The sequence below is a fragment of the Cibotium barometz genome, chromosome 4 (assembly GCF_041138505.1).
Source record: "Cibotium barometz isolate CiBa-2024 chromosome 4, ASM4113850v1, whole genome shotgun sequence".
Taxonomy (NCBI): Eukaryota; Viridiplantae; Streptophyta; class Polypodiopsida; order Cyatheales; family Cibotiaceae; genus Cibotium; species Cibotium barometz.
In genome coordinates, this window is record NC_141049.1 from 25745080 (window position 1) to 25761363 (window position 16284).

At 41.5% G+C, this 16284-nt stretch overlaps 1 pseudogene; it reads left to right on the plus strand.

Annotated features, from left to right (window-relative positions):
* The first annotated feature begins 10613 nt into the window (after positions 1-10613).
* On the plus strand, positions 10614-11204 carry LOC147639094 (chlorophyll a-b binding protein type 1 member F3, chloroplastic-like; annotated as a pseudogene).
* The last annotated feature ends 5080 nt before the right edge of the window (positions 11205-16284 follow it).

The window sequence follows — 16284 nt, forward strand, 5'->3', positions numbered from 1 at the left end:
TTGGCTTGTAAGTGTGTAAGCACATTCAAGGGTAAGCACATTCAAGGGCATCGTGGACAATTGTCTGTTTTGTACGCTTAAGATGTTAAGAGTTGTATTTTGTGAGGCAAGCTGCATTGAAGCAACTCTTCTTGGGCAATCTTGGAACATGTGATCAATGCCCCATCATTCACACATTGGGTGGTTGCAAGGTGTCAGTGACTATGGGCATGGAAGTATTCCAAACTATGCAGTCTACCACCTTGCGAGGTCCACGATAATAGAAACATTGAAGTGTCTGATTAATTGCTTCCTGAGCAGTTTCTACCCTTTGGACTATTTCTGTTTGGTGCACGGAAGATGGAGATTTTGAGTCCATTGTGGATGAAGTGGGACACTTTTACTATCATGGTCAAAGGTTTTACAATATATGCAATATAGAAGAACAAGTGCCTTGTATATGCACAATGAGGATTGGGATGGTTGTATTGATTGCATTTAACACAAGGCATTTCGCTCCTCACTTTTAAAGGCATTGAGGATGTGTGGCTTTGAAGGTTTTTATCCTGTCTTATAGATGTCTGCTGCTGTAATGTTTTAAGCAAGGCTGCATAAAATTTTGAAAATGTCAATTCTGATATCGATCTTTCTTTTGCCATTGCTTTACTTGGTTTAGATGAGGAACACCTCATAGAATGATCATCTTCTAGCATGTTGTCATCTAAATGTATTGCTTCTTTACAACATTGATCGAATGTTTCCGGATTGGATACAATGATAAGTTGTGTAAGCTGTTATTCTATAAGCCCATCATGAAACATCTCCTCAATTGAATATCATTTAATTTTTTCCATGACTTACAACGTGAGTCCAAGAGTTTTATCCGAAGGATAAAGTCTCTAATGGATTCATTTGGTTGACGCTCAATTGAATAGAGTTTTATTATTGTACTCCATCGATCACCTTGTCTGGAAAAGCCATGTATAAAGGCCGATTTCAAGGTTTTGAAGTTGGTCTTGATCGCCGGCATCACGGAATTGATTTTTACATAGTTTTCAGATTTGCTAATTTCTTGGTTTGATAAGATTAGCAATGAAATTTGTGTTAATCATTTTTTAATTTGCATTAATCACGTTTCTCAGAACCCTAATCCACTTTACTGTTTGATTTCTTGAACTTCTTGTAATTTTCTTGATTTTTGAAATTAGGGTTTGCAAAGATTTTAGCAACCAATTTTGAATGATTTTCTTGCATTATCTTGATTAGAGAGCTTACAATTTCAAATATCAATCCTTAAAACCCTTATTTCTTCAAGATTAGACCCTAGATTGCCAAATCTTTGAGTTCTTGGAGAAAGATTATAAGAAGAAGATTGTGGTGCAGAAAATCACGATTGTTGTCCTCCAGAGTTTTCAGATTGCTGTGCAGATTTTAGGTTGCAGTGTAAAAATTTGGTGCATTTTCAAGAAAGAGTGCAAAAATTTGATACAATTTCAAGAAAGTGTGCAGATTTTAAGATTTTATGTGCAGTGGATACAGATTTTCAAGGATTGGTGCATATTTTCAAGAACAATGTAGAGTATAATTCTTGCAGATCTACAGTGCACAATAAAGCAATTTACAGATTATGCAAAGTTTATTGTGCTGAAATCAAATCTTGATGCAAAAACAGAGTAGTAAGTGATTCTTGGTCAAATCTTTCTAGTCTTGTCACTTTCTTGCAAGAAAAGTTAGTCAAATATTACAAATCTATTGGAGTAGTACAAATCTACATAGATTAGTATAAATCTTGATATATTAAGTAAAGGCAGCAAGAAAAGTGTTGAGAAGACATTGTTTACAAGAATATATTCTAGATTATAACATTTTAGTACATTTACATCAAGAAAAGTATACCATGCTGTTCTATTACAGATCTAGGTATCAATATTATGTAGAGAGCATTTTGATGACTAGTTGATGCAAAAGTGTACAAGTGTTACAATTTTGAGTCTAGAAATTTAGAAAGTTTGTTGGATAACGCTGTGTTTGCAAGTATAGCCCTGCTGGAAATTGAACCCAGTCTACTGGAGTGAGCCAATGTGCCCTATACACCACATGGTTCTTATAACTTGCATACAAGGTTTCTTGAGTGTGAAGATCTGTAAGAAATAGTGCAGTTTGGATGAGGAGACAAACATTTTACAGCTTGGATCTTGGAATTATTGAGCCTTGAGTTTCTAGAATTGTAAAACATCATTGTGCACAAGGCAATGTAAGATTCGTGCTAGTAATTTCAATAAATACAGAACAAGTGTAAGATGCAAATGATGTGATACAAAACTGAACTCAAGTAGGTACTAGTCTACAAGAAGAGTTCCTTTGTGAGACAAAAGAGATAGCCTACTCTCTACACAAAGCACATATGAGTTGGCTTACAATATACCAACAACAAGCTCACCCATAGTCTCTTCATTGAGATTTGTGGCTCTTAGACTGGTTGAAGAGCACCATTGGAGTGCAAAAGAACAAAGCATCATGTAGCCTTATGGGGCTCAGGAAGCAAGCACCATTGGAGTGCAAAAGAACAAAGCATCATGTAGCCTTATGGGGCTCAGGAAGCAAGCAAAGAGGTGCTGAATAGTAGTTAAGGGCAGCTCTAGAAAATCAAGCAAACAGATGGCAACATCAGGGCTACACATCTATCGTGCTCAGCTTAAATGGCTTCCTTTTGTCCAAAAGCAGATGCATCAGATAGATGGTGTTACAGGCTCTCAATGAGGCTTATTAAAGCCTTGTAGAAATGCTTGGATATGGCAGTCATTTAAGTGCTTAATAGTACCCGAATCTAAGATTTTTCTTAAGGTTTTAGGATTCCTTAATAAGGTTTAGCTCACACCAAGCACAGTAACAACGTTTGAGCAGCACTAATCTTCTTTTAGTTAGTGCATCAGCACACAGTCAACGCAACCAAATCCAAAAAAAAAACTAATAGTACTGTATTTCAAAAATAGTACCAGTAAACACCTAAAAATAGCTACACGCAAGCTATCAACAGTCTAAGCATGGGTTTCTTGCCAAATTAATAGCTCAAAAGATCATACATTGCCAGCCATATGCTCAATTTTTCTCAAGAGCCATTGACAACAAACGTTCTACGCATAAGAGAATGATCCATTTTTAGGATCAAAGAACACGTGATCTAAGTGCAGTTTGCTAAGAGTTTGCTCGCACAAAGCACAATTGGCCAATGATACTGTTGATGCATGGCAGACTCTCCTCCCAAAACTTGAGAATTACCATCCCCACAGCTCTATAATGGGGCAAGCTGACATGACCAATGTCATTAAGCGAGTGGGTGCATGTTGGTTTGATGGTATCGTTAAACACAAGGTTAACATTCAATAAGGAGGCCATAGACTGTGCAGAAGAAGATGGGGGACACCAATTTGGCTGTGGATCAGCTCATTTTGGGCCTACTGGAGGTTTCACAAGTTGGGAACTATCTCAAAAAAGCGGACCTCAGCTATTGGAGGATTCATAGGTTGGAGACTGTCTCAAAGAAGTGGACCTGAGCCGAAGCACAAGCAGGTGAAGCGAAACATTCATTGGTGGCAGCGTATTGTTTATTGCGCAAGCAGCTGAAGCGAAACGTTCAGTGGTGGTATCGTATTGTTTCTTGTGCAAGTAGGTTAAGAAAAAACAGACGTTTGGTGGTAGCGTATCATTTCTTACGCAATTAGGTGAAGCGAAGTGTTCAGTGGTGGCAGCGTATCCTTTCTTAGAGCTGAAGCGTAAGCAAGTCATCAAGCACTTCATCAGAAGCATAAGCAGATTCTCAAGCACTTCATCACAACACCATATTAGTGAATTTGGGAATTTCCCAATTCCCATTTTTGAATACTTAAAAAAGGGGACATGGATAACATGTTTGTAAGTTTCTCAAAACCCTATCATATGATCTATCGTTGAAAAGCGCTTGAAAAATGGAATCTAAAGAGCTATAAAGCGCTCATTTTGGATTAGTGGTGTTCAAGTTATGGTTAATCCAAACTTTTGACCACGTGTCCCAAACTTGTGGAAAATTCCCATATTCCCCAATATGGTGTTTCACCCTTTGAGAACTCATCGCATTGTTCTTTCAGTGCCTAGTGGGAAGCTCAGCTATGTTGTAACTTCAGGCAGCAGGAGGGCTACAACACAGTGTGCCAACACAGAGAGAGAGCAACAATGTAGTTGCACAAGAGAGACCATTTAATGAAAAACAACGAAAAAAAAAAACAAACACCATCATTGAGCTCTCTAAGCTCTCATAAATTGGCTGCTTGCGTTTGAAGGAAGGAGAAGGAGAGAGTAAAAGATAAAAAAATCTGGTTCACTAGAGTGAAGAGTGAATGTATTGGTTTTCTCTTTTCCCTTTTAAACTCGAAATTAGGGTTTGAAACCCTTTTCACACCTTTCCATCTTTCACACCATTCCCACTTTGTCCAACCCATTCCTTTGGACCATAGCTCATTTGCCCACACTTCCTCATATTATTTTGTCCAACCTCTTTACCCTTTTACATTCTCTTGAGGTTTTGAACTGCTTCACACACACATAAAACATTTGGTTTATTGGGGAGCTGTCAACAATTTCGTGCTTTTATTTAGTGCTTGTTCACATGATTATGTTTCTTTTTGGGCGTTCACGCGCATTCTTTTGGCCATTTGGTGTATTTTGGGCATTCACATGCGTGTTTTTGGCCACTTTGGTGCATTTGAGGGTGCTCACTAATGAGCCCTACCTTGTGGATTGATTTTTGTACAATTTTTGACATTTGGTATGGTGATTTGGCTCAAGTTCACCCTCTCCCCTATATTCTCACCATCTTCTCCCCTCACCCCTCTCTCTTCTCCCCTCACCCCTCTCTCTCTTTATCTCTACCCTCACCCCTCTTTCTCTCTATCTCTCCCCTCACCCCTCTCTCTCTCACCATCTTTCTCTCTCTCTCTCTCTCTCTCTCTCTCTCTCTCTCTCTTTTCCTCCCCCCCTCTCTCTCTCTCTATATATATATCTCCCCCTCACCCCCTATATACTTCTCACCATCTTCTCCTCCTCACCCCTCTCTCTCTCTCTCTTGCTCTCCTTCTCTCTCCTACCCTACCAACCACCTTCTCTTGCTTACCCCCCTCTCTCTCTCCTCTCTCTCCTACCCTATCGAGACCACCTTCTCTCGCTTGCTCTCTCTCTCTCTCTCTCTCCCCTCTTAATCCACCAACACCCTAGCCCTAACCTTATCCCCTCACTTCTCTCTCTCTCTCTCTCTCTCTCTCTCTCTCAATCCACCAACACCCTAGTCCTAACCTTATCCCCTCACTTCTCTCTCTCTCTCTCTCTCTCTCTCTCTCTCACCCCACTAACTCCCTAACCCCAACCTTACTCCCTCACCTCTATCTCTATCTCTATCTCCCTCCCTCTCTCTCTCTCACCCCTCCCACACCCACACCCATCCCCTCACCCCTCCCACACCCACACCCATCCCCTCACCTCTCCATTATCTTTCCCTTCCTCTCTCATGATCCCACTGCCATAGCTACCCATCTCTCTCCCTCTCTCTTTCCCTGCACCCCCGTGTCTGTGGCCACTACCACTACCTTGCAACATCCCATGTAGCTCTTGTTATGCCTCACATCCACTCATAGTTCTTGTTGTGTTGCTTGACCACCTTTTCTACCACTATCACCCCACTAGCTTTTTCGTTTATAGTGCTCAGAAAGTGCAACCTCTACTGCTAGCATGTGGTCCACTTCCCCTAGCCACTGTGCAAGCCACACCTCTCTCCACTCTTTATAAGCCATCGCTCTCCTACTTGCCCTTCTCTCCCTCTCTAGACTACCCTTGCATCCTCTCCCACCCTTCCCTCTCTCTTTAGACTACCCTCACCTCCTCTCCTGCCCTTCCCTCCCTCTCTAGACTACCCTCACCACCTTCCCTACTCTACCTGCCCTTGCTCTCTCACCCTTATGATTGCTTTCTCCCACCTACCCTACCCTACCCTACCCTCACCTCCCACCCCACCCTTCCAAGCCATTTCTACTCTCTATAAATTATAACTCTCCTACCTACCCTCTTCTTGCCCTTCCCTCCTCTCCCACCATTCCATCTCTCTCGAGACTACCCCGCCCTCTCCCAGCTAGCCCTCTCTCCCACCCTACCTTACCCTACCAACCCATTCCTCTCCTCTCTTTTCTCTATAAGTCATAGCTCTCCTACCTACCCTCTTCCTGCCCTTCCCTCCTCTCCAATGCTTCCCTCCCTCTCTAGACTACCCTCACCTCCTTCCTTACACTACATGCCCTCCCTCTCCTGCCCTTCTCCATGCTTGCCCTCTCCAACCTTCCACCTTGCCCTGCCTCGCCCTGCCCTCCCTCTCTTGCCTACCCTTTCCTTGCCTCTCCTTTGTTGTTGAAATGTACATTGTAAACTAAATCTTGGGTTATTTGGTGAACACATCCTAGAGGTGCAAGATATTGTGTGTGAACACACCCACTAGGAGGTGCAAGATATTGCGAAAAGATAAGAATGCCACATAAGATATTGTGTGAATGGTGAGAGCCACATAAAAGAATATGAAAAAGGAGTTGCCACATGGCATGATGATGTGTAAAGGAGACTGGGTCAATGGCTATCTATATTAGAAGACTTTTATTTGTATGGTTCATAACAACATATGCAATAGATATTGTGTGTTGAGTGTGCTACTCTCTCTCTCTCTCTCTCTCTCTCTCTCGCTCTCTCTCTCTCATGGAGTTTTTGGTGTGGTTTAACCCACCATAGCTTATGCTTAATCTTTATTTCCTACCACCATGATCATGCTTAATCTATCTTGTGTACCACTATGATCAATCCCATATTAGGATTTTTAACATGGTACCAGATGTTATAACCCTACCACTTGTGAGATGTAAGTAAGCAGAGCTGTTGTCTTTGATGAGATGAGTAGCTGGTATCACTAGCAGCAGGTGAAGGCAACATACAATGTAGATGTACGAAGTGCTGATTCTGCCACACATGTAGAGTGAAAACCACAAGTCCTTAGGGGACTTGGAGAGTCCTCTAGTAGTGGATCCAATGTTAGTTTATCGTTAGCCAGGTTAAGGATAGATGTAGATACTCATGTATCATGCAAAGGGAAGGAAAAGGTAGATCAACCTTTTGTTCTTGATTAGTCAGTAGGTCACTAATATGTGGATGGTGATTCTAGAGGCTCTAAGCAGATCCTTGATGAAGAGCTTGGCATTCCGTTTGTGGGGTTACTCCTGGTGTAAGGAGAATCAGGAATATTTTAAGGACACCTGGCAGTGTTCCACATGTACATAGGTTTAGAGGTTTAGGTACCCCGTTGAACGGGTTGAGATATGATAGATATATAACCCATCATTATGCTTACATGGTTAAAGCAATATAAGAGTTGGAGCCCACTTGTTTTGAGTAGGCACTTAGAAATAAGAAATGGGAAGATGCCATGAATGAGGAGATGGCAGCATTGGATGTAAATGCAACATGGGAGTTAGTGCCTTTACTTAAGTAAAACAAGGCAGCTAGATGTAAGTGGTTGTATAAAGTCAAGCATAATGTTGATGGTTCAATGAGCAGGTATAAGGCAAGATTGGTTGCCAAGGGCTATGTGCAGACTTATGGCATTGACTATGAGGAGACATTCAGCCCGGTTGCAAGAATGGCAACCTTGAGAGCTATCATTGCTATGGATGTAGAGAGTTGGTCTTTACATTAGATGGACGTAAATAATACCTTCTTACATGGTGATTTTCAAGAAGAAGTATACGTGATGATTTGCAAAAGAAGAAGTGTACATGATGTAGCCACCAAGTTATGGCAATGATGCACACCCAAATTTTGTGTGTATGTTACGCAAAGCCTTGTATGGCTTGAAGCAAGCACCTAGAGCAAGGTCAAACAAGATCAAGGAGTATCTTGTTACCATTGGATTTCAGATGTCCACCAATGTAGATTTTTCACTTTATGTGAAAAAGATAGATAGAGGGATCATGCTATTAGTCATTTGTGGATGACTTGATTTATTAGTGGTGATTGTGATGCTGACATACATGATGTTAGGAGGCTTTAAGATGAAGGATTTGGGTGAGCTACGATACTTCTTGGACATAAAGATGGTGAGATCACCTCATGGTAGACAGTATGGCTTGGACATGTTGTCCAAGTATGGTATGACATGCTGTAAGCCTATTTCAGTGCCATTAGAGTAGATTACAAAGCTTTCTGTAGATAAAGGTGAGCTTTTGGAGGACCCCACTATGTACATGCGTATAGTAGGTAGCTTGATCTAGATGACCATTACTATGCCAGACTTGAGCTATGTTGTTGGACTTGTGAGTCAATTTATGCCGGCTCCTAGGAAGCCACACTTGGATGTGGCTAGACGGATTCTCAGGTACATAAATTCCACAGTTGATTATGGAATTTTCTATGAGGTTAATATAGAGATACAACTACATGGGTACACATATCTTGATTGGGATGGTAGTGTTGCAAACAAGAGATCTACCATAGTTTATGTTCCCATTTGGAAGTATTGCTGTGAGTTGGAACAATAAGAAGTAGTCAATAGTTGCCTTGTTGACTACAGAGGAAGAGTACAGGTATACTACTATGACAGCTTGTACTTGGTTTTAGAAGCTACTTAGTGACATGGGTGAGCCTGTGGTGGATATATCACTTTGTGGGAGAGAAGGTTCTAGCAGGTGATGTAGATCTAGTATATGTCAGCATAGAGGTTTAGGTGGTTGAAATCTTCACGAAGACATTGGGCATAGAGAAGCTCCATAGGTTTAGGAGCTTACTTGGAGTGTAGTGTGTGGAGTTGAGCTCAAGGAGGAGTGTTGAGATCTCAAGCTCAACTAGTGCTACAGAGGCAGACATTGATGTGTGGAGTTGAGCTCAAGGAGGAGTGTTGAGATCTCAAGCTCAACTAGTGCTACAGAGGCGGACATTGATGTGACCCGCTTGGATGATAGCTTCCGCACTTATGCCATTGGTATGGTTGGTGAGATTATGGTTGATATGCGGCTAGTGGATGATAGGCTATCTAACACCCACTTTGGAGTACTATATAGAACTAAATAAGTTCTCACAAGTAGAGAAATAAAGAAACTTGCAAATAGGGCTACCTTAATTGAGAACTTCCCTTCCCTATCATTTTCACATTAGTAAGGATAAAGAATAATTCTTTAAAATTTGATAGACTGACTACACTAAGGTCTGTCACATCTTGACTGGAGCGCGAGACACCCACTAGTTGGTTCACGCTCAAGCACGCATCAGCTAATGGACCATCGAAGCTACAGCTAGGTGCTCTCGCCGACATGCCGCTACAGCCTATAAAGCAACATGCAGTGCAGCCTACACAACACGATCTCGACAACACCATCAGATAAACCAGGTGCTCTCGCCGGCAGACGAAGATCTTTTGCCTTTTCGTCTTTTTCATTTTCGGGTATTCTTAAGAGTTTTACTGTTTGGCGAGTATTTTTTGAGGTGTTTTCTGTTTTGCAGGCGGTTTTGCTGTCGACGCTGTGAACCTTCATATCAGCAACAGCTGTGGATCTACGGCGGTGTGTGCCAAATACTGGAGCCCCATGAACGGAGTGCGCTGAGCCCCTGCGCCAGCTGGGATGTAGCCGCCACGCCCGCCTGGGACGGCACCACCGTTTGGCGCGTTGCGGGAGGCTGCGACGTTTGCAACACCGGCCCGCCCAGCGGCGTCACCCAGTTCGACATCACCGTCGATGGCGCCGACGCCCAGGACAACTACGGCCTTTCCGCGCTTGCGGGCTTCAACATGGGCATGTCCGTCACTCCTTCAAATCCGGCCTCGACTGCGCTGCTCCAAGCCAGTGCCCCAGCGACGCCTCCAAGACCTGCCCCTACAGCATCTACCTTTGTACGTTCTCAAACCCTAGTGAATCTCTCTAGAGATTTGGACCTTGGCTAATGACTTTACTTAATCTATTTGTATGCTGACGTTTAATGATGGCTAATCACTTTACTTACTTACTGATGTAGATAGTTTCCGTCACTCAGTCTATTTAAAATCCAGTTAATTAAATGAGATTGGCAAAGTGCTCGAATAGGGGCTACAATGAGTGAAAAAAGAAAACCAATTTAATTAATGAAAGGAAGTGGGTGGGTCTAACTAAGGTGGCTCATAAATTCAGCATGGGTGACGTTTCATATTTCATATTTGTACTCATCCTCTCCTCTCTCCTCGGTAGACATTGGCTACATCCAGGCTTTAAATTTGGCACCCATACGAGAGCCTTTCACAATTTCAAGTGCCAAATGGCACCTCCGTTTTCTGGTAAAAAGTGCCAACGTGGCACTTTGAAAAAACAAGGGAAGTGCCCAATGGCACCTAGCCTTAGGGGTCTAAGTGACCAGGGGTATATATCCTATATAATATATAAAATATAGTAAATATATATAATATAGTACACAATACATAATAAATATGGAAAGGCCAAATATTATACACAAGCTGGAGCAGGACTAATATGAAAAGGCCAACATAATATACATAGGGCAAAAAGAATTTAGCTACGATCGAGGCTCTCTAATACGCTGTGTGTTGAGGTATGTTTCAAGTACGGGGCGGGCCGCCTGCTCCCAGTTCGTCCCCGTCCTACCTCACTGGGGGAGTTCCTGGGAGACTATGGGTGGGACACCGCCGCGGACCCGGAGACGTTCACGAAGAACCGGGAGCTGGAGGTGATTCATGCGCGGTGGGCAATGCTGGGCGCCCTGGGTTGCGTCACTCCGGAGCTTCTGGCCAAGAACGTCGTCAAGTTCGGCGAGGCGGTGTGGTTTAAGGCCGGCTCCCAGATCTTCGCCGACGGCGGGCTTGACTATTTGGGCAACCCGAGCTTGGTGCACGCGCAGAGCATCTTGGCCATCTGGGCGTGCCAAGTGGTGCTGATGGGCGCCGTGGAGGGATACCGCATAGCCAGGGGGCCCCTGGGCGATGTGAGCGACCCTACCTACCCGGGCGGCCAGTTCGATCCCTGGGGCTTGCCGACGCTTTCGCCGAGTTGAAGGTGAAGGAGCTGAAGAATGGGCGCCTGGCCATGTTCTCCATGTTTGGCTTCTTCGTCCAGGCCATCGTGACTAGCAAAGGCCCCATTGAGAACTTGTCCGACCATCTAGCCAACCCCACCTGCAAAGTTTAAATAGGCAAAGAGCGCGCGCGATTGCTTGTATCTCTATGCGTGACAAGAAGCGAGGCTCGAGAGCAACTGCCAGCAGCTATGGACGATTGCAAGCAGCGGCGGCCAGCCCCCTGCATCAAGCTCGGGAGCATCAAGGAGCTATACACGATTGCGAGTAGCCCCGGAGCTATGCACGATCGTCAGGCATGCCTTCCTTTCCCTCTTTCTCTCTTTGTTTGACATAGAAGTTTGCTTCCTCCCTTCAGGCGTGATGGTTTTTTTTTGTCATTAAAATAAATTGAAATTGGGCATTAAAGGGCTCAAGAGTCTCTGAAATTAGACCACCAAAAGACCTCTACCTTTGAACTTCCAAGGGTATTTCAAAGGTTGATGAGCATGCTATATAATGAGAGATCTCTACCACTTTGAACACAACGCTTTCACATGATTTGAAGTAATCTAAACTCCTCAAGCTTCTTGGTTCTTAGTCTTTTACTAGGTAATATCTAATAGTAATAATCACATCAAGTTTATTTCATGTTAAGTGTATATTTAGGTTTATGAGTATCTAGTTGTTGAGATCAATTCATGCATGTTCATGTCTAACTTCGTAATCTTTCTATGGTTTTAGAACGCAAGAGCCCTAATTTCCTACATCGTCTTGCTTGTGTGCCATCTTGGATTTCAAGTTAGCGACTGCGAGCTTCACATTCCAGGTACCAAAACTTTTATTTACAATCATTGTATTCTTATTTTCATGCATCTTTGGTGCTTATTTACACTCATCTGAATAGCTAAAAGAAATGCATGATTCTCATGCATCTTTGGTGCTTATTTACACTCATCTGAATAGCTAAAAGAAATGCATGATTCTCATGCATGTCCCTATCTTTCTTTTGAATCTATAATTTATATGGTTGTAGCATGACATCAATGTCTATAAAATGAAAGAGATTAACATTAATTCAAGCTAAGATGAAATACAAAACAATGTACTATAATAGAAAATTGTTTTTAATTAGATGGCCCGCCAACGTAGTCTCCTTGAAGTGCTTCAAAGTAAGCAAGATAAAGAAAGAGAATGAGGAGAAACCTTGCACAATATATTTGGCTCCGAAAGTGAGTCTGATGAGGACTCAGAGAGTGAATCAAGTGAAGACGAAGTCGTTGAAGACTTTGACCTTTCGGGAATGCCCCAAGATGATTTGCCAACCAATAATGAAGATCCCTCAACAAGTAAGAAGAAGAAACAAGTGAGGCGGAGAAAGTTTTGTACAGAGTGGAAATCAAAGTATCCGTTTCTCATTCGACTTGTTAAAGGTGAACGAGAATTTATGAAGTGTGAATGGTGTGAAAAGTTTAGAGTTAAGGGGCCATGGGGTGTTGGCCAAGGGTGCAAGACTATGAAGAGGGATGCAATAAGAAAGCACATGCAATCACGGGAGCACAAATGGGTTGCAATGTGAAACTATCATGAAACAAAGGGGACAACACTTCCACAGCATGCTGTGGTAATTAAAGATAGAAACAAAGAAAGGGTGATCACTTGCATGAAGTTGATGTAATTCACAGGTGACGAAGATCTTGCAATCAGAAAGTTTGAAAAGGTGTGCCAACTAGCTTATACTTTAAAGGTGGAAGGTATGCCTCTTCAACACGATTACTCATCTTACACAAATATGATGGCTGGAAAGGAATTTTTATTCTCTATATCACAATATCTTCACAAAGTACAACTTGAAGAACTATTGGAGAGTCCTTTTTATGCTTTAATGGTAGATGAATCTACTGATAGAGCTTTAGAGAAACACTTGATCATCTATATTTCTTTTCTTTCATCAAAAGGAATGGGTGTACGCAACATTGAGTTTGGAAAGCTCATTGTTGTTTCTGATGGGACTGCACAAACAAAATTTGATGCCATTATGGAAGTGATGACCCAAATTGGCCTTAACAAGCAACGACTAATTGGAATAGCTACTACAGATGGTGATAGCTCTATGCTTGGATGACATGATGGACTCGTTGCCAAACTCAAAAGAGAAGTACCATGCCTCATTAGTGCTCACTGCATTGCCCACAGGGAAGCTCTTGTTGTTTTGGATGCATCAAAATGTTTTCCTTGTCTCTCTTATATTGACAAGATTGCAAACAAAATCTATTCTTGGATCAATGCTTCTAGTTTTGCGCCATTTCGAATTTCAAAATCTGCTACAGGATATGGATTTACAAGTCTTGGAGGTCTTGCAAATTCATGATGTTCGCTGCAATGCCTCACACCTGATATGATATAAAAACTTATTTGTTTTGGCTTTTTGTACCTCTCTATTCTTTGCCATTTTCCATTACGAGAGGATACAGGACACTCGGCTATGTACCCATTAGTGTTTTGTACTTCTGTATTTTGGATTTTTGCACTTGGCCCATGATTACATAAAGTATTATGATATAATTTCTTAGCTTGATACATAAGAGTTTTGTATAACATTGTCACTTGAGACAAGAACATAATATAGAGAGATTTGATGATCTCAAATACTTTCAGAATTAGTTGTGCTTATAAACAAAAGATAGTTGAACGAAGCAAATGAGCAATGTTTTGCATTTAGCACGTGTTGATCGGATAAGATAGTTGAATATAACACACAAAGCATGTCATAATATTGCTAGACAAATAACAATACTTCGTAAAAAATAGCCAATTAAAAATATAGAAGCAAGGGTGGAATTTATTAGCACATCAATTGGTCATTCAAGGGAGCAATATCGAACACAAGAATGTGCTAACCAAGAATGCAATGTGCACCAAGATACTTCTAGAGAAAGGAATGTAATAGAAGTAGAAGGGTTCAATTAGATGTAACCAGGGCTTCTTGCCATTTAGTCACAAGAGAATGGATGTTACGTGGAAGGGGTTTAGTGTAAGCAAAGGGGGATACCTCTCTATTCTTTGTCAATTTTCATTAAGAGAGGATATAGGGCATCTAGCTATGTACCCATTAGTGTTTTGTACTCCTACTCTTCACTCCATGGGATCTCTTAATCACTTTTGTAGTTTTTGCCATGCTCAATTGTGAAAACATGAGACCAAAACTATACGTCAGATTGTGGGAAGCCATTGCTATAAAGTGGGGCATGTGTCATTGTTACCATTAGAGGAACCACCTGAGTTTCTAAGAGTTCTATTGCATGGCAATGATTTTGGAAGTAAATTATTTAAAAATAACATACATGCTTACAATAGTGCCCCAGCTTTTGTATCATTGGGTGTTTATATTGATGAAATGTTTTTAGGCACTAGAGGTATATATGACTTTCGAGCTCATGGCAATGTTTATCATTGTTTTGGAACCTTATTGCCTAATGGAGGACGAGAATAGAGGCCATGTTTTGCACAGCTATATGTGTATGACACAAAGCATGAACTACAAAACCGTTTGGATGGCATGCCTAGTTTGGATCTTGGTGTTTTGGCATTGTCGCAGAGGATGATGCATGCATGCAATCCATATGCCCATGCATTGCAAGATGTTGGGGAAGTATTGAGAAGCAATCCACATGTAGATTTGAAGATGATAATTTGCGAACCTCTCTACCTCTAGACAATACTTGGTGCTACCCATGGTTAGCGAGGTTGCAGCAGCTATTATGCCAGGGAAAGGACATGATGTCGATGTTGGCTATCGAGACATCCAAATTTTTTGTGCGATTGGTTTGTGAGAAGAATATCTAATTTGCATCGATCATACATGTCACTCTTATATGTTCTTTTATTTCCATGAGGGGAGGATGGTTGGCATATATGCATCCCGTATGCTGGTGTTCCTATCCATGCATCACGGCATGAGATTTAGAGTACAAAATGTGTTACTCAAAGATAATATTATGCATATTTATTGCAAATCGGACCCGATATCAATGCTTGCCTTCTACATGGGTCCAGATTATTGCAAAACAGTACATTGTTGATGCATATAGTAGCATGGAGGAATCGAGGGTGGTATGGATACGCAATAATTGAACAACTTTGTGTGCAGAAGTGTATCAAGGATTATAGAGCATGGTTAATGTAGCTGATGGTGCAAGGACCGCACACCGACGAGTAACACTATAAGACATAGAGTTGTGTTACCATCTTCTTTTACAAGGGGGCCATGATATATGTATCAATTGTACCAGGATGCAATGACAATTGTAATGAAGAAGGGTAATCAAGATCTATTCGTTACATTCACTTGCAATCCAAAATGATCTAAAATATATGAAGAATTACTTCCAGGGTAGAGTGTGCATGATCAACTGGAACTGACAACCCATGTGTTTTATCAAAAACATAAGGAAATCATGAGGTCAATTAAGAAGGATAATTTGTTTAGAAAAGTGGTTGGTTATGTTTGTGTGATATTGAGTTTCAAAAGAGAGGTTCACTGCACTCACATATATTATTAATTTTAGCAGCATATGAATTTAAGGCAACTAAGATTAGTCATATTACGATCTATTAGCATGTGCAGAGATGCCTGATTGGGAAATGATTTTTGAATTGCATGAGATTATTAGACAATGTGATGTTCATGTCCCATGTGGTGCACTAAATCCTATTTCTCCTTGCATGATTGATGGGAAATGCAGTCGTCATTATCTGCACGCCTTCTCTCAATCTATTGTAGTGGATAACGATGGCTATCTTATTTACATGCATCAAGATGATGGCAAGCACACAAAAGTAAAAGGGGCTATGGTAACAATCCTTGGATAGTGCCATTTACTCCTTTTCTTTCCATGAAATACAAGGCACACATTAACGTTGAAGTATGCTCCACAATCATAGCAATTAAGTATTTATATAAATATGTGTATAAGCATCATGATAGAGCAACAACTAGGATGCAAAGGGTGAATCATGTAGAAGGCAAGGAGAGCTACAATGTAAGATTCCTCCCCCACCCCCTTTTTGATGTCTAGTATCTTTCCCTGTAATCAATCCCTCTTCAGAAATATAAAGACCTTGTTTCTATCTGTTTTAGCCTAGAGAGAGAAAAATATTCTAGAGAGAGAATATTCAGATTTTGAATATTTTTGGATAGAAAAATATCTCTTC